Source organism: Electrophorus electricus, chromosome 1, assembly GCF_041902795.1.
Source record: "Electrophorus electricus isolate QZ-2024a chromosome 1, ASM4190279v1, whole genome shotgun sequence".
Taxonomy (NCBI): domain Eukaryota; kingdom Metazoa; phylum Chordata; class Actinopteri; order Gymnotiformes; family Gymnotidae; genus Electrophorus; species Electrophorus electricus.
The window spans coordinates 36,524,506-36,549,876 of record NC_137497.1 but is presented as its reverse complement, the minus strand read 5'-3'; the positions used below and the strand labels follow the sequence as shown (position 1 = coordinate 36,549,876).

At 38.3% G+C, this 25,371-nt stretch overlaps 1 protein-coding gene across 4 annotated transcripts in view; it reads right to left on the bottom strand.

Annotated features, from left to right (window-relative positions):
- Nucleotides 1–23,421, bottom strand: part of LOC113576116 (uncharacterized) — a 39,063-nt gene extending 15,642 nt beyond the window's left edge. For 2 of the 4 annotated variants that reach the window (XM_081718078.1, XM_081718097.1), the window contains exon 1: nucleotides 17,832–18,576. The gene's annotated coding sequence lies outside the window, so the exon portion shown is untranslated. The other 2 variants (XM_081718085.1, XM_081718070.1) reach the window with 2 other exon arrangements.
- Nucleotides 23,422–25,371: the final 1,950 nt, after the last annotated feature.

The following is a 25,371-nucleotide window of genomic DNA, read 5'->3' as shown; positions in this document are numbered from 1 at the left end:
CATCAGGCTGCAGGAGTCCTTACATTCCTGGAGAAATCAACTCCAGGACCCTCCACTTCAGTTTCAAAGGGAGGCAAATATGACATCATATTAATATTATTTTGTCACATACACATGGAAAAAAACAAACCCTATGCAAATAAGGAAAATGTTTAAACATGTCTGAATGTGGCTGTTCATATTCACAGTGCTTAATAAAGAGCCTCACCACCCTGAGTCAGGTAGATCCGGCAGGTGCGACAGAAGCATTTGCTACAGGCCCCCAGAGACATCAGCCATTTACTGGCCTGGGATATCATGTGCTATAGAAGAAAAGCTCCCCTCTCTCCCTTTCCTCCTGCCTCATTACTTCCATTACTAAATGAAATGTGTTCACTGAATCTGGAAGATGTGTTCTCAATCTGGAAAATGTATTCCGACAGTAAGGGTCTGTTGCCTGGTTTAAACATTTTCCTTATTTGCATGGGGTTTGCTTTTTGTGGAATTCTGATTGTGAACAATAGAGATAATTGGCCAATTAGCATCACATGGTGAAGTAAGGATCAGGTTGAATAGGGCAACATCCAGATAGCACAAAGCACATGTCTATGAGTTGTGCCAACACAGCTTCAAAGTATCCACAGACTTTCTGTTTTGTCAAACTATATGCATGAGATAAACAGTATGGTGTGGTTTGTTAGGAAAAGACAGCTATTAGAACAGCTCCTGTGCAGCGGAAAATGCACTTTAAAAAAAAAAAAAAGCAAACAAATAGCAAAAAGAAACAATAATTTGAAATGCATAATCTTCTCACTTTGAGAAAAGGGAGACATACTGATGCCTTGAGAAAGGCATGTGAAGGTAAAGGGCCACAAGTGAGTCATGAACACTGGAGCAACATGACAAAGAAACCATCCAAACCAATGTCTTAAATAAAGGTCCTTTTAAATGTTATGATGCTAGATTCAGCTGGTTGAATGGTGAGTGGTGAAGGCACCAAAGAAGGTGAGGACAAAGGCATCATACAGGGGGTGATGGAGACTTTGATGAGCCACCAAAGATGTAGCTGACTAAGCAGGCCTTGGAGACAAGATTATGAGGGCTAGCGGTGTAATGACAACGACCTTGAAAAACATACATCATCAACATACTAAATATTTATGTCAATACAGTATAGCATCCAACAATAAAGGGCCTAAACAGTTCTCCCCATGTCTTTGGTAAAGACACTGCAGAACAATTTTTAACTGAATGCCCAGAAATGTAAAAATGGGTGTTTTATGAAGCTCTGATGTGTAATGTGGCTAGATTATGAATCTCTTCTTGGAATTCTAATTCCAAATTTTTATTAGAAACTCAGTTTCAAAACATATAAAAATATTCCATGGACTGAAAGCGTTGTGAAGGCATATGTCAGGCACTTTCCTTTTTGGCATATGCTCATATCCAGAACAACGTCTACATTTATTAGTATGACAGTACATGTAGGAATCAAACATTTAATCTTGATGAATTTGGTGTTGCTAGCTGCACTACTACACTGTGAGCACAATTATTAGGCAAGAGAGTATTTTGACCATATCATCATTATTATGCATATTTTCTAACTCCAAGCTGTATAAACTTCAATGCTTATTGGACTTAAGCATATCAGGTGATGTGTATTTGTATAATGAGGGAAGGTGTGGCCTAAGGAGATCAACACCCTACATCAAGGTGTGCAGAATTATTAGGCAGCTTCTTTTCCTCAGGCAAAATGGGCCGAAAAATAGATCTAACTGACTCTGAAAAGTAAAAAATTGTAAAAGGTCTTTCAGAGGGATGCAGCACTCTTACAATTTCTAAGATATTGGGGCGTGATCCCAGAACCATCAAACGTTTTGTTGCAAATAGTTAACAGGGTCACAAGAAACGTGTTGAGAAAAAAAAGATGCAAATTAACTGCCAAAGATTTCAGAAGAATCAAACATGAAGCGAATAGGAACCCATTGTCCTTCAGTGCTGTCATATTCCAGAACCGCAACCTACCTGTGAGTGCCCAGAAGTACAAGCTGTTCAGTACTCTGAGACATGGCCAATGTAAGGAAGGCTGAAACCTGACCACCACTGAACAAGACACATAAGGTGAAACGTCAAAACTGGGCCAAGAAATATTTGAAGACAGATTTTTCAAAGGTTTGATGGATTGATCAGACGAGTATGACTCGATGGACCAGGTGGATGGGCCCATGGCTGGATCAGTAATGGGCACAGAGCTCCACTTCGACTCAGACACCACCAAGGTGGAGGTGGGGTACTGCTATTGGCTGGTATTATTAAAAATGAACTAGTTGGACCTTTTTGGGTTGAAGATGGACTCAAAATCAACTCTCAAGCCTACTGCATTTTTAGAAGGCACTTTCTTCAAGCAGTGGTACAGGAAAAAGTCTGCATCTTTCAAGAAGAGCATGATTTTTATACAGGACAATGCTGCATTGCATGCATCGAAGTACTCCACTGCGTGGCTAGCCAGTAAAGGCCTTAAAGATGAAAGAATAATGACATGGCCCCCTTCCTCACCTGACAGAAACCCTTTTGAGACCTTGTGGGCCCTTCTTAAATGGGAGATTTACAGTGAAGGAAAACAGTACAGATCTCTGAAGTGTCTAGGAGGCTGTGATTGCTGCTGCACAAAAAGTTGATCATCATCAGATTAAAAAACTGACAGACTCCATGAATGGAAGGCTTATGACTGTTAGGGTGGCTATATTGGTCAGTGATTTTTTTTTTTTAAATGTCAAATGTTTATTTGTAAATCTTGAGTTGTTTGTTTATTATTCTCACTTTAACAGATGAAAATAAACAAGTGAGATGGGAAAAGTTCCATTTTTCATTTTTCAATAGTTGCCCAATAATTATGCACACATAGAATTAGATATTCTCTGAAGAAAGACAAAACCTCACTTTGACTTTCTTAAATATTTAGGTTTGAGGTTCATTAACATTTTGGATTGACCGAGATCACTGTAGTTCTAATAAAATAATAAAATAATAAAATAATAAATAATAATAAAATAAATTCTCAAAAATACAACTTGCCTAATAATTGTGCACACAGTGTAGAAGTGTTATAGGAAGACTTTTTTTTTTTTTTTTGAAAATGGAAAGTGTGAAACTGTTGTACCTAGGGGACATATGTTGTACCTAGAGGACATATGTAGATGTAGCAAAGATTTTATCTGGTCAGTGTGGGCTTTCTCTTACCCCCAGCCCACAGACAAGAACCAGGACCCCTCTTGCGCCATGATGCTGAGCAACAAAGCCATAAGATGGCCTAATTGGTGGCTTATAACTCTGATCTGTCTTTCTGACCTTTTTTTCCTGACCCCCTCTTATGAGTCATAAACCCACAGATTGGAATGCAAGAACCTCTTACTAGCCTGGTTATACTTCAAGGAACGGTGATGATAAATTCCATCAGACTCAAAAATTTACCAGAACAACAAACTTTTCTCGTAACATCTTAATATTTCTCATGTTCTCACATGTACATGTTTATTGTCTCACAGTTTCATAAAGTAATAACTTGCTAGTCTAACCTACTATGATGTTAAATGGTAATCAACCAGTAATGTATAGCTATCTTAATATAACCTTTAAACTGTGATGTTTGCTTCTATTATTTGATAGAATTTGATAATTGTTTAATTACTCACTTGTTCATTATAAAGTCACATTATTCCTCATAATTAATGAATGTTGCTTATTTTGTGTTTGGTGTAAACAAATTGTTACCACTGCTAACTGTGTTTATTATAAATCTCATATGAACAAATTAGATAAAATATATTAAAGTCAGTAGTTCTCAACTTCAAGAAAATAGGTAAGGAATTAGACTGACTCTCCAATCGCCTTACCCAACCCAAGCTTTTATACTTTGTTTGTTAAACCTCATTCTAGGATAATGGAGGTACAAATTGTTTAAGAAATACATGGTTATTTTTATTGGTACGTGGTCTTTTGTTTAATTGATTTGTGGTGAACTTGAATGCCTTACAGGAACTTTTTCTCCTAATCACGAAAACAAAGCCCATTGAATATGCATGAATCAAGGCATGCCCTTTCCCCAGGATATACCTGACAAAGGTTTGACCCCTTGGGCAGTGTGAAGTATGAAGTGGAAAGGAGGAGAGGATCCACAGAAAAGGGAGGGGGGGGGTACTCAAATTTCATGTTACCCTATGTTACTTTTTGTCAGTTCGGCTTAATCTCTTATCTTTAGTTTGGGTTCAATGGAATTTGCTCGTCACAGCTTATATCAAGCAAACTCAACTTGTTGTGTTGAATGAGAATGAAGTTTCATTGTTTGATCAGCGATTAACCATTACATAATTGTCGTCAAAAGCAAGGACGCATGGCCACTGATACACAAAACTCCTACTTCTGAAGGCCTACCTGAAAAGGTCTAGGCTCTCTAACTGAGCCAGCTCTGAAAATATAATCCTGTGGATCAAGAACCCTAGTCGTCTCATCGTCATTGGCCTACATCGCTTGTGCAAGGTCGAGCCAGCAATGCAATGGAGACGGACTCTCTTTCAGTGCCAGACAGACAGCCTGATGGAAAATGAGCACTTTCTCAGTCTGATAGGGTCGAGCCCAATGAGTCATAAGGACAGGCATTTACATTTGTACATTACATATTGGCATCAATAGTGACACTACTGTTTATATATGAAAATTAGACCAGTAACTCTTTCCTCCCACCTGTGATGCAGCCTCCTCAATCCTATCATTAGTTCTCTCAGGGCGTTTCACGACAGTTTCTCCTCTTCTATGTCTTTCTGGTATACTTTTAGTCAAGCTCTCTTACCATGAATCTCATTTGGTTAATAGGTTTTGGTAGGCATTGTTTGGTTTGATAATTAGACAGCCCAGTTGGTCATTCTCACAGTTTTCCTTTTCTTTCCTTTCTCTTATTAGTTAGCCACTTTGGTCCACCACAAATCTCATTTGGCTTAATTCTGGTTTCGTTACATTGTTATGTTTGTTTTACTATAGTGAAACTTAGTAAAAACGTACTTAGTTTTTACGTCTGTTAGTCAATTTTTGGAAGATGAGAAACAATCATGTCAAACTTCTGACTTTCATGATTTGAGACTAAATTAATAATCATTAATAAATTAGTTAAAATTAATAAATTTTCCCTGTTAATCAGGGTGGTGCCCAATTAAACTGATCAACTATAACAATTTATTTGTCATGATTGACCCTCCTAGCCTCCTATAGTTACCCTGTCTCATGTCTTTATTTTATTTTCTCCATTCCTGTTCCAGTCCTTGTTTTGGTTTTTGTTCTCTCATTTATATCACCTGTTCCTTTTTAGTTCTCATTTTTATTGCATATATACCCTGTGTTCATTTAGTCTTGTTGCTGGTCTTTGTGGTTCCATGCATCTTCGTGTGTGCTACCTGTGATATTTGTTACTCCATGCCTTGTTCGTTATTGCTTGTGTTAGTTGTTCATATCACTGTTTGTGTTCATGTTGTTTTGTTATAGCCTGCTTTTTTGTCTTTATGTTTTGTTCCTTTGTATTATGTATTCATTTATTCTCCTTGTTGACTTGATGACCTTGGAATGTGACTGGGACTCTGATTATGGATTTGCCCCTAATAAATCTTGCCCTTCTCAGCATTTGCATCCACCTCATGATCATTCCACATTACATTATTAAATTGTTGCAACCACTACATTATTAAATGATCACAACTCTATGACTTGCAAACAATTGCATGTAACATTTAACATGGACTAACATAGACCAGTGCTCCTGTCCAGAAAGGCTAATGAAATGCATGTGTTACTGTAGTGGGCTTTTGTATAAAATTTTTTTTACCAAAATGTTGCAAGAAAAGCTGTACACCAAAGTCACTGAAAACCCAGTGTAGGGAAGAGATGGATGACAGCATTTGGGTAAAGGTTCTCCGCCTTTACTTCATGAATATGAAGATACTAGGATACTAGGATGGTTTTATCATTGAAGGGCAGTTTATTGTGTTTTATACAATTTTAGGTCACTCCTCACTAAGGCTTTATTCTGTCAGACACGGACTGTCAGACACAGACTGTCAGGTCACTTGCCATGTATACAGAAATCTTTTTAGAAATGAACTGTGTCCTGAGTATGTCTTCCACAGTTTGGGAGCCTGAAAGTCCTATATCAGAGGCCAAACATTATTGTACTGCACTTCTCATTATTCCAAATTCTCTGAGCTACACTATGCCATAACACCTGAGACCTTTAAAAAGAGAATCATTCATTATATCAAATTTCACTTGAGTGCCATTTTACAAGCATGGAGATAATCCAAGTTAGTTTTTGGCCTTTTCCCTTAAACAGTCCTCTTCCCTAAATAACAATGCACGGATTGGCTGTCCAAATGACAACATAATTACAGACCCTCTAGAAATCGATAATGGCTTCAACATTTTTTTTATTGATGCTTTATGAGTAAGATATGAATACAAATATTTATTTAATTGACACATTAAATACATATATACATTCTGTATCTAAAGTAAAGTCCATGCAGAGCAGTAAAGGTTCATATGTCATATGTTCTACAGAGTTTTCTTGAAAAACTTCTCATGAACTTTCTCACTCTCTTTTTGTTTGACTCTTCATTAGGCTGTTATGTCACTGATTTTTTAAAAAGACATAAAGTTACTAGATAACAGAGCCTAGTGCCCAATTGGTCTTCTCACTATAAAGGTTAACAGTTTTTAAATCCTTACAAAATATATGGAGGCAGTGTTATGTAGTATTTTCCACCCGGATCAGACTGTTTTCATCCAGTGTAGATACTCTTTGTTTAACATGGAGAGTCATAAACATTATACATTCTTCATCACAGTCCTTTTCCCCTGAGATAGTTTTAATGCTTGATCCAAAAGCATTTGATCAAATGAAATGACCTCCTTTATACCATCAGTATATTTGGGTTTGTCAAAAGATTTATTGCATGGGTTACAGTTCTTTATGCAACCCCACTGGCTTCAATGTGTACAAATCAGATAATTCTTCTTGTTTTTCTTTTGGGTGAGTATCCTTTTTCCCCTTTGGTAATTTGCTCTCACTAAAGAACACCGTTAGCTCTTATCTCTATTTGACTTCATTGCATGCAGATATTCCTGCCTGACCCTGCCACTTCCTTACATCATCCTACACACATTCCTGTGTCTTTTGCATTTTCTGGCTATAATTTAAATTTCAGTTATAATAAATGTAGAATAAATGTGCTATAATAAAAATGTTATAATAAATAATAAACACAGTAAACACAGAAAATGATCCATCTATGAATATATCGGTTTTGTAATTAGCTTGCCATAAAATTATATACTTGGATTTATTTAAATTCAGTTTAATTTCACTGTTCAACCATGTCAAGCAACCTCTCTTGTTGCTCTTCTCTCCCACTTTTTGTGACATTTACATTTATAGTATTTAGCTGACACGTTTATCCAAAGCGACTTACAATTATGAGTGAGTACAACTTGAGCAATTGAGGGTTAAGGGCCTTACTCAGGGGCCCAACAGTGGCAACTTGGCAGTGGTGGGGCTTGAACTGGAAACCTTCCTACTAAAGATCAGCTAACAGGGGGCATGGAAACATGGGAACGGAGAGTACACAAAGAGCACATGTCAACACAGTAACAGGACAAAAGAAAAAACAAAAACAGGGAACCACATGGCATGGAGGGAGCCAAAGAGGAGGGTGCTATTACACTTCCATTAACTGTCCATTTAAATTCAGAAAAAAAATCTATATTACCAAATATAATCCAAATATATTTTTTATATAATCCAGATAATTCCCATTTTATCCCCAAATTATTTTTCGATACCTTGGATCAATATTTATCAAATTTTATTCGGAATAAAAGCCATGTTAAAAATCAGAAATTCATTTCTTCCAAGACCCACGTAATTTCCTCTTTTATTACTGGTTGGCAAAAATCCATTCAGTCCTCTACTGGAGAGAAGATCATTATGGTCTTAGGGACATAGACTGGATAGCTGACATAGACATAGGACTTAGACTGGATAGCTGTAGAGCTGGACCCTATTAAGTATTTCCTCTGTTTACTCTACTAGCTTCCACACACACATATTCCTCTAGATATCTAGTTGTGCAGTATGCATCTGGTGCCAATTTTGATCATCTTTTTTCTGGGCAGTTGCCTATTAAGAGTAATCCATTATCCCCTGTCTTGCTACTGGATCCAGATTTCTGTGGTTGTGAAAGAGCAGGAGTCAGGGTTGTGAAGGACTTGTAAACAACTTCCCCCATACTTCTCCAAATATCCCCTCCTTAAAACGCATATTGTTAGATACTGTACTTTCAAATTTAAAACCTTGTCCCTGACTTTCTAAAACCCCATTCTGGGTCTCCCCAGACACCATCTTTGAAAGTAATATTAATTGTAGAGGCACAGTCACATCTCCCTATGATACAATAACCTCCTTAGCCTCCTCCCCTCTTCTCCCAGTTAGACAACTTCATCATGAAGACAGATTATGGGATAAAATAATACTTCACATCCAGTGCTCTTCAGTGTGCTCTAGGCATAATCTCATTCAACTGAAATTTGTTTATCACACACATTGGACTAACTTTGACACATGCCAACAGGTCCTAGCTACACTGAGTAATATGTTTTGGTCACGACTCCGATTCCTGCTTGTGGTCTCTACACAACTGCCTCTCCTCTGTTATGGCGATGCCTTTTGGACAGTGTCCCTTAGAGGGCTCTGTCCCCACAGACACCAACCTCTCAGCTCATAATCCTGAAGCCATGGCCTTCTGTACATTGTTAGCTAGATGCTTTATTCTATTTCTCTGGAAGCAGCCCACTCCCTGTACACATAAGCACAGGCTAAAAGATTTGATTTTCTTCCTACAACTGGAAAAATTGAGGCTTACCCTGAAAGGCATGGCACATTTGAGAAGATTTTTTCTTTGATTTTTCAGTAATATTCAGAAGTAATATTTCTTCTCTTTCTCTCATCCCCTGACCACTGATGATGTTTACATGTTTTATTTTTTAAATAACCTTTTTCTTTCCCCTTTTCTGTCTTATTTGGTTGTAGGATGTGTGAGTGGTTAGGTGGGTACTGCAGTTGTTTCTGGTTTCAAGTGACTGTTGTTTAATACCTATATCAAACTAATAGTCTTATATTCTTCTTCTTAATAATAATAATAATAATAATAATAATAATAATAATAATAACAATAAGCTGATGATGATGATGATGATGATGATGATGATGATGATGATGATGATGATGATGATGATGATGATGATGCTAATGATTATGATGCTAATGCTTTTTTGCTTGTTTGGATCAATGGAACAACACCAGGGTTTAGCAAGAGCAGTAGAGATGAGCTGCTGCCCCCAATGAAGTGAGCTGTGCTTGAGCTACAGAATGTGTTCATAGGCAGTTTTCAAGGAAGTCTCTTAAAGAGAAAGGAGAGAAGGTCAAGGAGGCTGGTGTGGTGAGCATACTGAACACAACTGGTCTGTTGAGAACACTGAGCAGTTCTGCAAATATTGTAATTTTTGTTAAGATATATTCCTCTAGAAATCACTTTAATTAATATCAAAATTACTGAACTTAAATGAACATTTATAAATAGTTATTGTTTAGTGATTATCTGCACTACTGTACTTTGTCTGCAGTGCACTTATTTTAAATAAAAAAAAAAACAACAAACAAAAAGAGTGTCCACAGGTAGTAAAAAACCAGCAGGGTGCATGAGAGTTATAGTACAGGGCTCTAACTTTTCACCACCTTCCCAAAACTGTCCTGAAGCAAATGTTTGTTTGTTTAGGCTTGTTAACAGAATCGGTTACAAGGCAAATAGCCAATCTAAGCGATCAAACAAATGAAAAAACATAACTTTGTTTGCACCGCCTGCTCATATAATCTGAGTGACTAGAAGTGACAAGGTGATAGAGCAGACATTCTCTCTCTTATATAGTTAAGCTAATTATTCCAAGCTGGTGTACATGCAGAGGGAGAGAGACATGCACGTGCGCATACAGAAGGAGATACACATACATATAAGTGCAGAGACTGTATGTTACCTAGAAAACCGTAATGTTCCTCCCCCAAAACATTGTTGGGGAGTTCATGACATAACACTAGCTTTCAGAGTATTGCCAACAAGTTAAATCTCCCATTAGCTAATGCAAACAACTGTATCAAAAGTTAGGTATCTTATAACTATCAAATCAATCACTTATGATAGTAGATTTCTGAGTTAAGACAAGAATAGTTCTTGACCCTGTAAGCTAGCTAGCTAGCTAGTTTAGCTGGTTAAAGGCTTGTTAAAATTACAATTCCCAAATAACATTATTCACATATTCTATCCAATTATATCAAATCTAATTATAGACAGTAAGAGTAACCAATTAAATATATTACTTTGAAAATTAGGAATAAATATTTTACTGTTTTCGCTCAGGTAATGTTACATTCAGCATTGGTATGCACTATTTCACAACACCAACTGACATCAGCCCATTAAATGGCAAAATGGACACAATGGGGAGCTCTAACATCATTACACATCTGCCAGACTGACAGGGCCACCTGCTTTGTGTTTTTGTGCATTTTTTAATTTTTGGCCTCGTGAGCTCAGACATCGGTCGATCATCTCAAAATGGCATTAACTGGCCCAATTAATCGACCAGCTGATATATTGGTCAACCACAAATTTTCGGGTCCTAGTCATCACAGCTGGCAGGAGACTTCCATCTTCAAATTGTCAGTGAAATGCACAGGACCCTTAACTTACCAAAGATAGACCTCTCAGCTGATCAGCATTTGTCACCATCCCTACAACTTAATTCAAGTGGGCAAGAACCCTCCCACAGGAAGCCATCATGATTAGGGTAGAAAAAGAAGCTTTGCCAAAATGTGATCTCATGCTAGGACTTTCCTGCAATTGGTTAGGATGAAATAAATGTCTAAACAAGCTATTATATATATTAGAAGTGATATATTACAAAAAAATGTGTATGTGTGGATTGACACGTACTCATTTTCTCACATCTGTACTTAAAATAGCATCTGCATCGAGAATACTGAGCATGACAAGATGAAGAACATAAACAGCACCCTGCCACCAACTCATCTGGAACCAACTCATCTGCATCTTCTGTGCTGCTGAGGCTCTACCGATGCACAAATACCATGAGTGGCTTTACAGTCTGTCCACTCTGATTTGTTTGTGAAAGGCTTTCAGTGTGAAATATGTAATAGCATTAAGTTGGCCCTGCAATTCAAAGCTGATGCATAGCGCAATGCTCCATTGCTTCTCCACATGACTGTACTGACTGTGAACATTGCACTCACTCCTCTGTGTGTGTGTGTGTGTGTGTGTGTGTGTGTGTGTGTGTGTGTGTGTGTGTGAGCAGGGGTGCATGTACTTACTGAATAATAAGTGACTGGAACCTATGTCTACATAACTATGTGAGTGTATGATCCAAATGTATAGGATGTGGATATGCATGGATATGAGTGTGTGTGTGTGCGTGTGTGTGTGTGTGTGTGTGTGTGTGTGTGTGTGTGTGTGTGTGTGTGTGGTATATGTATTTGTGTGTACAAGCACGTGTGTCTGCTTGTGTAATCTTTTATTTGCCCTCCAGGTGACAGAGTGAGTGGTCCAGAGAGACTAAAGACTCCCATGCACTCCTCCCTGGCCCTTGTGTCTAATTGTTATTCATTAATTGAAAATGATTTCCACTCTCACAGTATATATTTGGTTCCCATTCATCTCTGTGCCTCTATTGATTAATCCCTAGATCAAGATTATTTGCCTCAATCCTGACCTAAAAAAGGTTCCCTCTCTCACAGTAGCGGGTTTTAAAGCATGACAATCAGCATGGCCTCTAAGGAAAGGCTATCAGCAGATAGAAATGCTGCCTCTGCTGAGGGGGACTGGGGATCAATCCCCTGTACCAGCAAGTGCACTGTATTTTACCAATAAGAGTCCTTGGGCACCACCATCACTACATTTGCCTGCATCCATAACATGATTGTAATTATAAGTTGCTCTGAATAAGAGCATCTGCCAGATACATAAATGTAAATTTCAAAAGGACCATCTCCACATTCTGCATTTGCTCAAGTACATTGGATAGTTGTGTTAATCTTGTATTCCACCCCAGCCTGCAACTACAGATGCAGTTACTCTCAAAACAGCCCTGCAGCCTCCTCTAAGGGAGGGTAGGGAATGAAGCTATTCTCCAGTGTGTGGCTTTGCTGTACATTTAATTGTCCAGCAGACATTCAGGCACAGGTGATCTGAGTGGTTGGTATTTGTTGCTGCTGTTTCCATTTTGAAAGCAGATAAGGGCAACTCAAAGTGAAAGCTGTACGCTGCACAAACGGAGACCTTCCATTTTCTGGAAGTAAATGTGGAGTTTCATATATGAATAGGTTCTACTGCAAATCCAAGCATTTAGTCATCATGCAAGCATGTCATCATGTCATATAAATAGTCAGTCTGCTCCTAGCTGGTGATATATTCTGGACAGGATGATGGTTTCCATGTATTACTAAATTAGATTCCATGTAAAAACAAACAAACAAACAAACAAAAAAAACCCAGTTACAGTTAGACTCATTTTTCATACAGCTTTTCAGCCAGCCAGATATTAGAATTCTGAATGGACCACTCTAAGTTGCTCACATTTTCTTTCTTTGACCACTTTCTTAAGGGTCATTGGGCTCACAAGCCTGACACACCCTGAGGCTGTTACATTTTCTTGTGAGATTCAGTTTGCCTTTGATTAATTTTTCCAAAGGGAGTTGTAGGCATGTGACAAGATAGGAGTCAAGGACCACAGTCTTCAATTTGGCCTTGACTGAAACAACCTTTCTTATCATAGGAATCAACAGAGCAGTTAACTGATTAATTATTCAGGGACATACTATTTATGATTGCTCACTGCACTATGCCTGCAATTATTTTCTCCTGCTCCTCCTCTTCTTCATCACAGCTCCAGACTCAGATCGCCAGAGGCTAAACACAATGTACATTTGCTGGGAGAGCAATCAAAAGGCCATTTAGTTGGCTAGCTTATCTGTTTGCACAAGGAGTATATAAGTCAGAGTTAAGCACATGCATGGGACCTTGGGCACCCACTTTCATATCTGTCATTTCTGAGGTAACTGGATTTAAAGTCTTAGTGCCTAGAAATTATACCATCAATCAATATGAATCTGATTTCATTTTAATAAGTTGATGCCTAGTAACAGTTCAACAGTAATACTAATGGAATAGCACTGTCAATCTGGTGGTGATCTAGAACTGGCATTTTCATATACTCTATACAACTATACAACATTTCACTAGAATTAGCCAACAGTCTAAACCTACCTGCTTAATGGCCTGCAGCATCTTACCGTAGCTGTAAACAATCTCCATAAAGGGAAGGACAAGGCGGAAGAAGAAGAGACAGATGATGTAAGACACGTTGTTGGTGGTCCTGGCCGAAGAGTTCACGCTGCAGGTGGTGCCGTGCCCCTCCCGCCCATAGCTGCTCCAGCTGAATGGGAAGCAGCTTCAAGACCATGGAGTAGAGCCAAGAGAAGGCAATGCCCACAATTGCCTTCCTATAGCTGGTGGAGTTGGCCTGCAGGGCTGCCATCACGGTCTAGTAGTGCTCACAGGACAGCACTGCCAGGGATAGGAGGGACACTATACCTGCACCAAAGGAGACAGAACATCACAGACACAAGCAGCCGTTCTCCTGCTGTTATGCTGTAGGCGTCCAAACAGCCAGGTACTGAGTGTACAGCGAAGACCTTCAGCATCAGCATACAAACAAAAGGGAGCCATCTCAGGAGCTGGAAATCCACTGAAGTGCAATAACACTCAGATGGCAAAAGAGGCAAAATGTGAGAGGAACTGAGCAAGCATGGTATGAGGAGAGGGATTATAGCTTCATAAGACTTGCTGTCAAAGATTCTGCTTCGATGTCTCCAGAGGAAGTCGCTTTCATCCACATGTGTGTCTCCTGAGTCCTGAAACAAGCTTCAACCACAGTCAAAATCAGAGCTGCAGACTGGCGATGAAAAAACCCATCTGGCTGTGCTCTGTAAAAATGCTTCTGCATTTGATTCATATCCTCTAACAAATGCATGCCTATGATGTTTCAATAACAAAACAAGACATTTATAAAGACACTAAATAAGACCATCATAGAGAAACATAAAGATAATCATCAAATGTCTACCCTTTTCTCTACTATGCATTATACTTTTCATCCTGGACTGGCATCTTTTAAGTGAGGCTCCAAAGATCATACAGCTTGTTGCATCTCAGTACATCCCGCTCCTTGAGGAGGCGAAACATAGTCCCACTACTGTCATTGTTACTTTTACATCAAAAGAGACGTCTGTTTTTAAAATGTTAGGGATCCACGAGGGGAAAACAAACTTGTAAAATGTACAATACAGTATAATTACACCCACAAATACTTTGTTTTCTTGTTTATGTGTATTTGTGTATATGTATATGTGTGTGAATACATGCATACTGTGCATAGCAGTTATTTTTGTGTACAGTATAAAATATTGTGACAGACAAGAATCTGTGATATTGCCCATAAGTCCACAAATTGCATGGCAAAGTGTCTATTAAAACATTCTGTGAAGCCCAAATTGAAATAGTACTTTTGGCACAGAGATAATTTGGAGTACTTTAACTAGAACTAGGTTACTGGTGAGACAGATATGCCTGCTCCTATTACTGTCCTAGATTGTAGGTTATAGACAAAGGAGCCTCTAGGCTTAACTCTAGTGGGAATATATATCTACTGCAACACACTGTGGAAGTAAAAATACGGAAATCACATTAATTCATTGTTAGTGATTGTGCACTTCTACACTGCATCAGTACTTCTCTTTCTCCCCCTCTATCTCTCCCTCTCTCTTCATCTCCCTTCCTCTCTCTCCCTCTCTCTCCATCTTGCTCAGTACTCAATCTCTCAGAACAGCAGGCTGCATCTCATGATAGCAGCTCTCAGGATAGTGGGCAGTTAGACTTTTCACATGAAAAACTCTTAGAGCTCATCTGAGATGTAAAATCGACTTAGTTGAAGTGTGTAAAGCAAATGTTTCACCCTTCCTAGGAAAGCCCTGATTCCAAGCACATGTCTACCTGCACCCATCAGACTGATGTGGGAGTAGAACATTTTTATGCACCCATGACCTCAATTCCAGAAATTCTATACTGAAAATGATTATCGTCACATACGATGTTGCCTCATAGATATGGACATGGTGAACATAACTGTCTACCTCTGACAGATGTGGAAAACAAATCTGTCAGGCCTGGAAGCATGTTTTGCACAGTTATGCTTCTGACATGTAACTGGCAGACATACACCATCACACCAATTATGAAACATAAGTTCAGCCATTACATGTGCAGTACATGCCCTTCAATGAGTCTGTGAATGTCTTTTTTTACATTGTACAATTAAAAGTCTCATGGCCTAAGCCATGGTGGAGGTACTTGGAAAAAGTATGTCCTTATGGATGGACAAGTAGCACAAATCTTATGCAAACAAAAATTCACTTCATTTTCTACATAACCTTCATTATAAACTCCATCTTCTCCTCATTCCTGAAAATAAACCCACTTTGTGGGTGGGCACATTGTAAATTTCCCCAGCATGAGCAGGTGTGTTGCTGGTGATAGAGACATGCCCTTGACTTTGCCAGCATTTTTATTTTTATTTTGCTATTGTTGTTCCACAGCAGAGGGACAAGCCTTTTCAGCAGTCTGGGACAATGGAAGAAATTCAGCACAGCAACTTTTCATTCCAAATGAAAGGATTCACTTACAGCTTTTTCACATGCAGTCACAGTATCCTTAACAAATAAATAACAAACAAACAAAAAAGTAAAACATCATGCTCTATTCCATGGGCATAGTTAGATGGCTTAAAGTCCATACCTCCATTGTTATGACAATCTGCCCAGCAATTATAGAACATGTGCCAATCTAATTATGTTAATAAAGCAAATATAATTCTTGGGCCAGGGCCAAAAAATGTTTATGAAAAACCTCTACAGTAATTATAATGCATACACATCTGGGACAGTGATTGTAAACAGAAGTATTATATGTATTTCAGATCTATTTACAAGCATCAAACTGTTATTATGTAGTTTCTTCTTACCATCTGAGCAGAAGCTTTGCCCTATCCTGAGGAGGAGAACATAGTGGCAGCTGTGAGCGTCTTATTTCACTACACTAAAGGGAGGGGCTGAAGGCTTTGTCCCCCAAAAAATCATTGACTGAGCAGCAAATGCACTAAACAACAGCCACTTATATCAAGGACATTGTGTTAAGGTTGTTGCGGGTTTGGTCAAACATCTATTGTTTGTGAACTTGGGTATGATAGCTGGATTCAGGTCCAGATTATACAACAGGGTTAACTCACACCTAATTAGCAAAATACGTTAGAGAATTTCTTTACAATAATAAGAGCCTCCTGCCTATCACTGACAGGGGCCGATTGGAAAGTTCTGGCCTCCACTGCACTTTGTGTAATTGTACCTAATGAACCTGTACGGTGTAAAGTCCAGCTCTTCAATCAGCAATTACTACAGTAAATGAAAATATATAATGGATTATATTATGAATAGTGGACACTGGTTTCCAGTGAATATGAACTGCTGACCTGCTATTTTACAAGTGCCCTCTCAATTTGCGCAGTTTCAACAACTGAGCAAAAACCCTAAATAGAACCCTAACATTTAAATAACAATTTATTACATTGAAACGGTGTGCTCTGATTTAGTATATTTAACAGAGCAGAGACTTCTTTTTTATACCTTTCAAAGACTAGAACACATCTATTCAATAGTGTTAAACCAAAGGGTTTACTTCACAACCAATCTAAATGCTATTAGCTGTATTTGTCAGATATTAGTTCCACACTCTTTTGGTGCAAATAGGATTTTCAAAACTGAAATGAACCCATGAGCAAGCAAGGACCTTTGGAAAATTATAACACATTTTCCTTTGCTCTTTTCCACAGTATCTGATTCAGAAGCCAAAGCTACTCAGGACAAACTATAAACCCCATTGTGAGTGGTGCATATAACCTCTCATTTATGAAGCGGTTTCTTCTACTGATTGGCTGCCTACAGACTAAATACGTATGTATAAGCATGGTCCTTCTTGTTGTTGTTGTTTTTTTTAAACTTAACAGTGTTTAAATTCTCTCGCAATGTATTACTCATGTCAAACATTTTGTCAGCATTCAGTCTTGTCAGCCACAGTGGCACAAGCATCTGCGTAAGAGCGAGTTTATACTGGATAGACTGAAAGTGAGGGCAAAATATTATAATCAAGGTTCATAACAGGGTCCGCGTCTTTGATCATGAATTCAAATTCTGATCGAGCATTTTCCACGTTCAGAGAAATCATGCATGAGCACATCACAACCGTGCTCTCCCGTCAACACCCGTCAAACAACGATGCCTACAATCAGTTGTCGTAACAATTCAGCAGTGAACAGCAGCTATTATGGAGTTGCGTATAGTCAGCATTTTGAAGATTACCCAAAACGACCATCAGCGGAAATATCTTGAAAGACGATGTCAGTTTCACAAAGCGCCGGGAACAAAAACATATTTTTCTATTGTATGTTATTTTATAATGTGAGTCGAGGTTTAAGTCGAACAACAGCGACAACAATTTATTTAAAGCTTATATTATAAGACATAAAGACATATACATATTATATTATAAAGACATAAAGACAATCTAAATACTTACTCAATAAAGAATAAATAAAGCCATCCCACACGCAACCGGATCCTCCGTTTAGTCATCGTCCCTGCGTGCTGGACGCGAAACTGAAGCGAGTCCCCACGACGCAAATTGTCCTATCACTCAATGAAATGCTCACAAGGAGGCAATTTATGGGTTTCTAGCGAGAGAATAGTACGAGAACGAGCGAATTATTTATAAAAACCGAAAGTTAAAATGAAGCCACGGTACACTGCCACGACCAGATGACTAGTGCTGTATGCAGGACTCCCTTCCAAGTGGCCGTTACAGCCGTTACTGCTGCTGGCGCACCGCGCGCCGACAGCTCTCGCGCAACTAAAACTCGGCGTTGGACACAAGCATTGTGGTTGGTTTCCGTCAGTACGTCGCTTTATGCTAACCTACTGCGAATTATTGAAAATAAATTGTTGCTTGATAGAAATATTTACTTTAGCAAGTATATCTGGGTCGGAGTAATCCATTCATGTAAGCGACTTTTCTAGCCCACAAGCCAGTTTGCTAAAAATCTGTTTCATGTAAATTTAAAAAGTAGGTCTATTATGCACTTATTTTATCACTAAATAAAAAAGTCATTTAGATTTTTATTTGCATGTGTCATGGACATGATAATACATGACAATCAGATGTATTACTGATTTAAAGATATGGTCAGTTAGGTCCAAACGTATTCAACCACATTAGTTCAAATTCTCACACCACGGCCGACCTGGTGATTTTATCACTCCCCGCCTATCTGACGTGTACGTTGCTAGCCAGAGGAAAAGGTCTCTATTCGCTTAAATTAAATTACCTGACAAAAATCGTGCTCTGTTGTGACCTTTAATAAATACGTTTGCACACAGCCTACACCAAGAACCAATTGGTGTAATATATATCAAATCCAACTAGTCCTTAAGGATGTATCTAAAGCCGAATAGCTTTAGTCTATTTAAAAGAAACGCAAAAATCGGATTTTAATGCCGCAGCCTTACGCTACCACACCCATAAAAGAGTAAAGAAACTCAAATGTAGCAAAAACAATGATGTATATTTATAATGATATTTCTATAAAATTTTAATCCACCTTTTTAATTTGACCATATTACTATTTATTTTATTGTATTTTTTTGTTGATTATTGTAAACATGAAGTTAATCACCAGTCAGAGCAACAAAACAACTGTAAACATTGGGGTCTCAGTAAATGCACAGAAATGTGTGAATTTTGTGCTTGTGTGTATAACCTAAATATGTTCACTTGCTGAAAATGAAATGCATTTTAAGTAAAAATGACTGTGTCACCCTGACCCATGAAATAGTCCATTTAAGAAAAAAGGGATTGGGGAAAATGTTTCGAAAAAATTGCATTCAAGTACATTTTTCAGTTTTCAGTAGATCATTCTTCTGTATGAATGGGCCAGCATGAAAGAAGCTGTTAGCAAATGTAGTTTAAGACCTTTATACTTGGAAAAAGTTCATAAGTGCTTATGATGGATCTGACCATATGCATTTTCCAACACTTTCCTGTTCTTTCATCAGATGGTTAGGTTACATTTTTTTTTAGAGTACTTTAGATCAAGATGTGAACTATTCAAATCACATATATGAAATTAGCCTTTTGTTATTGAATGCCCACTAAAAGTGCAGTTAATGCCATGCCTAATTGACTGAATTTCTGAATTGGCAAGCTGGAACACTATCATTAAACTATTTTTCAGGGAACAGGGGCAATGATCTTTGTTTACAGCTCATGCAGTCCATTGATCCAATCAAGAATTGACAGATCACAAACAAACACAAGGCCTGTTTGACCTGACGCCAGATCTATGACTCGGGCAATGTATAGCTATAGTAAGTGAGCCTCACAGCCTGTGCACTACCACTCGCAGTTGTACACTCACCTCCCTTTTGACCTCTTTTTTCTCCACAGAATCAACATTGCTCATAGGCATCTTCAGTTCATTGCTCCAAATAGGCTGGCAGGCAGCAGTCAACGCCTATTTGTGTTACAGGAACTGAGCATAACAGACTACGCATTGCCTGCCTTATTGTGATGCATAAACAAACTGCACCTTAGGTTCAGTCTGTCTTTGTAAATGTTCCCCATTGTGGCACACCAGGTCCAAAACGGTGATTGAGAATTGCGTATTTGCAATTTAATTTCACGAGAGTAGGATAAACCCTGTGGGAATGACTGAGGCTACAAGTAAGAAGAAAACAATTTCTTTGACTCAGTGCATTAAAAATGCATATGAAATACTCATTCGCTTGATGGGGTTTCATAGTTTTGAATGCTCTTCTGGGTCAATAAAGGTCTTAGAAACTTTACAAGAGAAAGCTATGCTCCTGGAGAGCTAACAACCTGCTGAGTTTCATTTCAGCCTTATTATAATACACTTTGGTGCTGCCTTTTGACACCCCTGTGGTTCCTGGATCAACTTTGTCAAACGAATGCTGGAAATTGGCAGGGGGGTAACCCTGCAGGTTCAGGACATAAAATGTCTGATTCTCTGCAGTTGTGTATGTTTAGGCCAGTCCTCTAATACACTGAAAAACGTAATAAGAAACATTTCATATTTGAAAGTAAAATTAACTCCTTTACTGATGGAATGTACTTTACTGTAACACAAATCTACACATTCATTCCTCTCAATTATACCGCAAATACCTTTACACTGGAGTTTATTATATAATGTAGACTACAGTATATAATAAACACCTTTACTCTGGAGTTTATTATTGGTACTGTAGACTATAGTACCAGTCAAAATTTGGATACTCCTGACTGAATGTATGTTTTAATAGTAATAAAGGCATTTTAATCTAATGGACTATACTTAAATCTCTTTCTAACACAAATATAACTTGGGAAAGGTGTTAGCCTATATATTCATTTTCAAAAGACAGACACACACTCACACACACACACACACACACACACACACACACACACACACACACACACACACACACACACACACACAATTTTAGATGCACCCTCCCTATACAATTGCTCTGCATATGTGAGAATGTCTTCAAGACTGAAGGAAAAGTGTCATAGGTGGTTGCCTCATGAAGCTGGTTAAGAAAACACCAAAAGTGCAAAGCTGCCATCAAAGTAAAGGACAGTTACTTCAAAGAATCTAAAAGATATTTGTTGATCACATGTGTATGATTTCATTGATTTGATACCTTTCCTGTTTTTTTAAACTGTACAAAAGGAGGAATAAACAGAGTAGGTGTGTCCATACCTTTGACTGGTACTATATGCATTTAAATTTGTTTTTAAAGAATTCCCCAAAACTACAAGTGTTCCATGCAATTACATATAGATGACACTTTGTTTGGCCCAAAACGATATTCTAAATTATGATTGATCCTGGATGAGGCTGGTTTTGTTTTGGGGTTTTTTTTTTGGTTTTTTTTTTGGTTTTTTGGTAGTTTTTTTTTTACCTTCAAATATTTTGCTTATTGTTGGCATTTTTGAATTATCAGAACTATATTTATTTGCAAGAGGCATCTGAACTACAGGTGGACTGAAGTCATCCTTGCTGTTTCAAGGGACCTTGGTTTAGGGTATTCACCCAAGACTGCTTAGAACAAATCTGAATAAGCAATCTTATTAGGTTAGGGTATATAGAATACCTTATGCACATCTATACTGTACAAATTCCTGGTTTTGAGGTCTACTGGCAGTATATAAACTCTTTAAGAGAACACAATATATGAGCCCTTGCAATGAAAAAACATATATGTCCATTTACTTTTTTCCACATTCTACAAAATAAAAACAATAATAGAAAGCATTATTGCAAGTTTTATTTTTAAATGCCCACATGAATGAAGTAAGGTAAGTCTAAATTAAGCATATTTAACATTTTAATGTAATTTTAATATAAAAGTTCAAAAACTAAAAAACTGAAAAACTGATTTCACAAAAAGGGGATATACATGGTTGATAGATGTTTTTTTCATTGCAACGGCTTATATAACATAAGAGGTTATACTATTAAAATAGTTCACATAAACTTGTAAATGCAGGGCATTGTCTTTCCCTGTTTGGTCCGAACCACTTAAACTTTTTTTTTTACAGTGGGTGATTGTAATGATCAATTGATCAGCCATATTGCTGATATACAGCATTTAGCTCAAGTAAATTAAAATTATTTATCAGTTACTTGAAATCCAAGTTAAATCTACTCATAAACTCACACAGTCTAGAACTCAAATCCACGTAAATTTAAGGGCCATCTGCTGAGCAAATATTCGGCAAACTTCCAAATGCTGTCAAAATGAACAGGGCTGGTGCTGGAAATCTCTTCAGATCAAAACAAAGGGAAATGAAGGTGCTAGTTGAGAAGCTTAAGACACAACAATATGCATATTACAAAACTATCACAACAATGTTGTTTTGTGGTGTACATATAAGTGCAGAATAAGCCAGAAGCATCAGCTTTAAGTGATGTTCCATGGGTGGACACTACTGGCACAGGCACACCTATACCCATAACACACAGTAACACCACCAATCCAGACACCAATCCAGACAGGTGTGGGGGTTAGAAGAAAAGCCTTTGTGGAGCATCACCATTGGATCTAGATATTCAGTTTGTGGCAATTAGAGTTGCATGCAGAAAACATTTGACAGCAATCTCCGACAAATGAACTAGGTCTTAAAAAAACATTGAATACATTTCTCTAGGTAACTCAAAATTAACCTTTTTTTTCCACATCAAAACGTTTCTGGTTTGATCTCAGTATTGCCAAAATCCATATAGTTCCTTCCAGTACTGGCCTGTGGCAAGAGTACACATGGTTTGGATGGTTGGGAGAAATAAAAATCAGTAAATGGTGATCTAACACACGTCTAATGTAAAGATGCATCTATGGGTATTGGTTGCCTGGTTCAAATGTGTTTAAAGCTAAACTCCGTAGGAGGATATCTCTCTAAGAGCAATAAAGTAGAAGCAGTTGTACTGGATGCCAGCTATATTATCATGAATAGATTAAATACTTCTACATGTATTAAAACCATGAAAGAATTTTAGATAACTTACTGTAATGTTAACAATCATGGCTATTATTGTAATTGTCTCTTGTGACAATGCCCTCTGTACACAGAATAAAATGTTGTGCAACAAAATAAAAATAATCCCAACATTAGGCATATGTAAAATGAAAATCAAATAATTTCTTCACTCTAATTAGTACTAGTACTAGTCCTGTCTGATCATTTGAAAGTGCTGTTCAGCCCTCACCTGTATGCGTCGGTCTGATCCTGTGTGGGAGGACATACTGTCTTTCCTCCTGCTCATAGGGTGCTCACACAGTCATAGTCCAAATGCTACTACCCAGGTTCTGTCTTTCTCTGCCATTGTCATTCTTTGTGCACAACAAACATAATTTCTCAGAATCTATTTTGGCATTACAGGGCATACTGAGTTCTCAAGAGCATATGCACTTAATAAGGCAGCAGGTACACTTTCCCTGGTTAAAAGTGTCTGGATAATTCACTACTTGTAACAAAGGTCGGTGTCGCGGTTTTAATTTTATGGTCCGTTTATGCTCATGTATTGCGAATTTAAAAAGGACTTCTCTAAAACCGAATGACTGATAGTCTCTGAAGTAGCAGTTGTGCTTTTGTTTTGTAGAGCAAGACAGGTCTATAAGTTCACACAGGAGGCCTTGATTCCTTAGAGAGGGGAGTGGTCAGAAAAAGTAAGTGTATTGTATTGGTGACCTTCCTTTAGGCCTGTGTCACTGCTGGAAAAAAACTGCTGAAACGCTATAGTGATTATCTCCTGTTTTTGTCAAAGTTCCAAGGTAACAGCATGTAATGGATAACATCACTTGATGATGATGTCATACAGCTGTGACACTTCGCATGCTGCCATGAACCAGTCACTTCCGTGTTTTTCATTCTGAGGCTGATTTTTGCCCTAGTCTGGGCTGTACCTACATCACAATCTTCTAACACATTTTTAAAAGTCAAAGTCAGATAATGCTTCTGAATAATCCATTATGGTATATCAATGTTTGGTAAGCTTGCTTTAAACATTTTTATGCAAGGAATTTCAGAAAATGGTGAAACACCACCGTCGTTTTGTCTGGACTGACTGGAGAGCGGATGGCAAGTGTGCATGCTTTAGCACTTTCCACAAAAGCCAGCTGTCACAGTACTGAAACCTGGAACTGGAAAATGTACCCAGTATCAGGTATGGACTATAACAGGGTGGTGACAGGACCTGTGCTCAGAGAGAAAAAAACATCGAACCAAGATGCACCCTGTAGAGTAATTCTGATGGCAAGCCAAACCATGTGACTGTGACAAAACCACTGACAGGAGGGGATTCTGCATGCAAGGCATAAAGAATTTCTAGAGAAGGAATGGGGGGGAAAACACTGTCCAAAAGACAAAAACCATAGAGAACAGGTTAGGGTCAAAAAACAGGATAAGAGAGAGCAGAGGTACAAAATCACAAATCCAGAAAAAACAGGCAGAATAAGGGGTGGGAACCGGAGGCTGCAGGGGTGCTAAAGAAGGCTCAGCATGAAGGCATTAGGCAAACAATGCTTCATGAAGAGCGACAGCAAGACTAGGTTGCTATAGGGAAATGATTAGGGCAAGATAGGTGAGTAGTATTAGCATTCATCCTGGTTGTTGGTGTGGTGATTGACTGTTAGGGATGGAGATGCATGAAGACATGACAGACTGTTGAGTTGATGCATATCAGTAATTGTTTCATCACAAGCAATTAAACTGACTTCCGCTGGCATGTTGCAGAGCACACGGTCCAGGACTGTCCAACTGGTTTTAGAGTCCAACTTTCCTCTCTGAATTACTTGGTAGTTACAGACACTTGAGTCCACTGTGTAGTCAGACTGTCTACCTTTTATTACAGCTGCAAAAGAAACAAAATAGACTTTCAAAAGTGTCATTCCACTCATCTCTATGCTATTTAATAATAGGGCAATTGCAATAAACATGTCACCAGGGCAGACATATAGTACTTTTAATATCCTTGACAAAGGAAAGCCCAGAAATGCATATATTGTCAGTATTTACAAACACAAGATCCTTTTGAGACCAACTCTCCACCAACAGCATTTCCAGGCAGAGACAGCAGTCTATGCATTGGCAAATTGATTTAAAAGTATCTCACAAGTTAAATGGGATCTCCTTTTTGCTATGAGTTAGAGTAAAATGCTTGAGGTCACCCAAGCTCTTAAGCCCATGGAACTCACAGTCAAGTCCAACATGCAACAGGTACCAAACTGCCCACCTTCTGCTCACTGATACGATATGCCCCTCTCTTACACACATATGCACGCATGGGGACATACACATGCACAGGTACACATGAATACACACACACGCGCCACTGTCATGACGCATTTTCATCAACATTGTTTTTCATCCTGAGATGGTCCCTTCAATACTCCCCTGGTTCACCACAGCCAGGTTATTAACTACAATAAAATGTCCCCAGACAAGAAAGAACAAGATGCAGAGAAATGCTAAGCTGTATTCCATGCATATGGCCTTT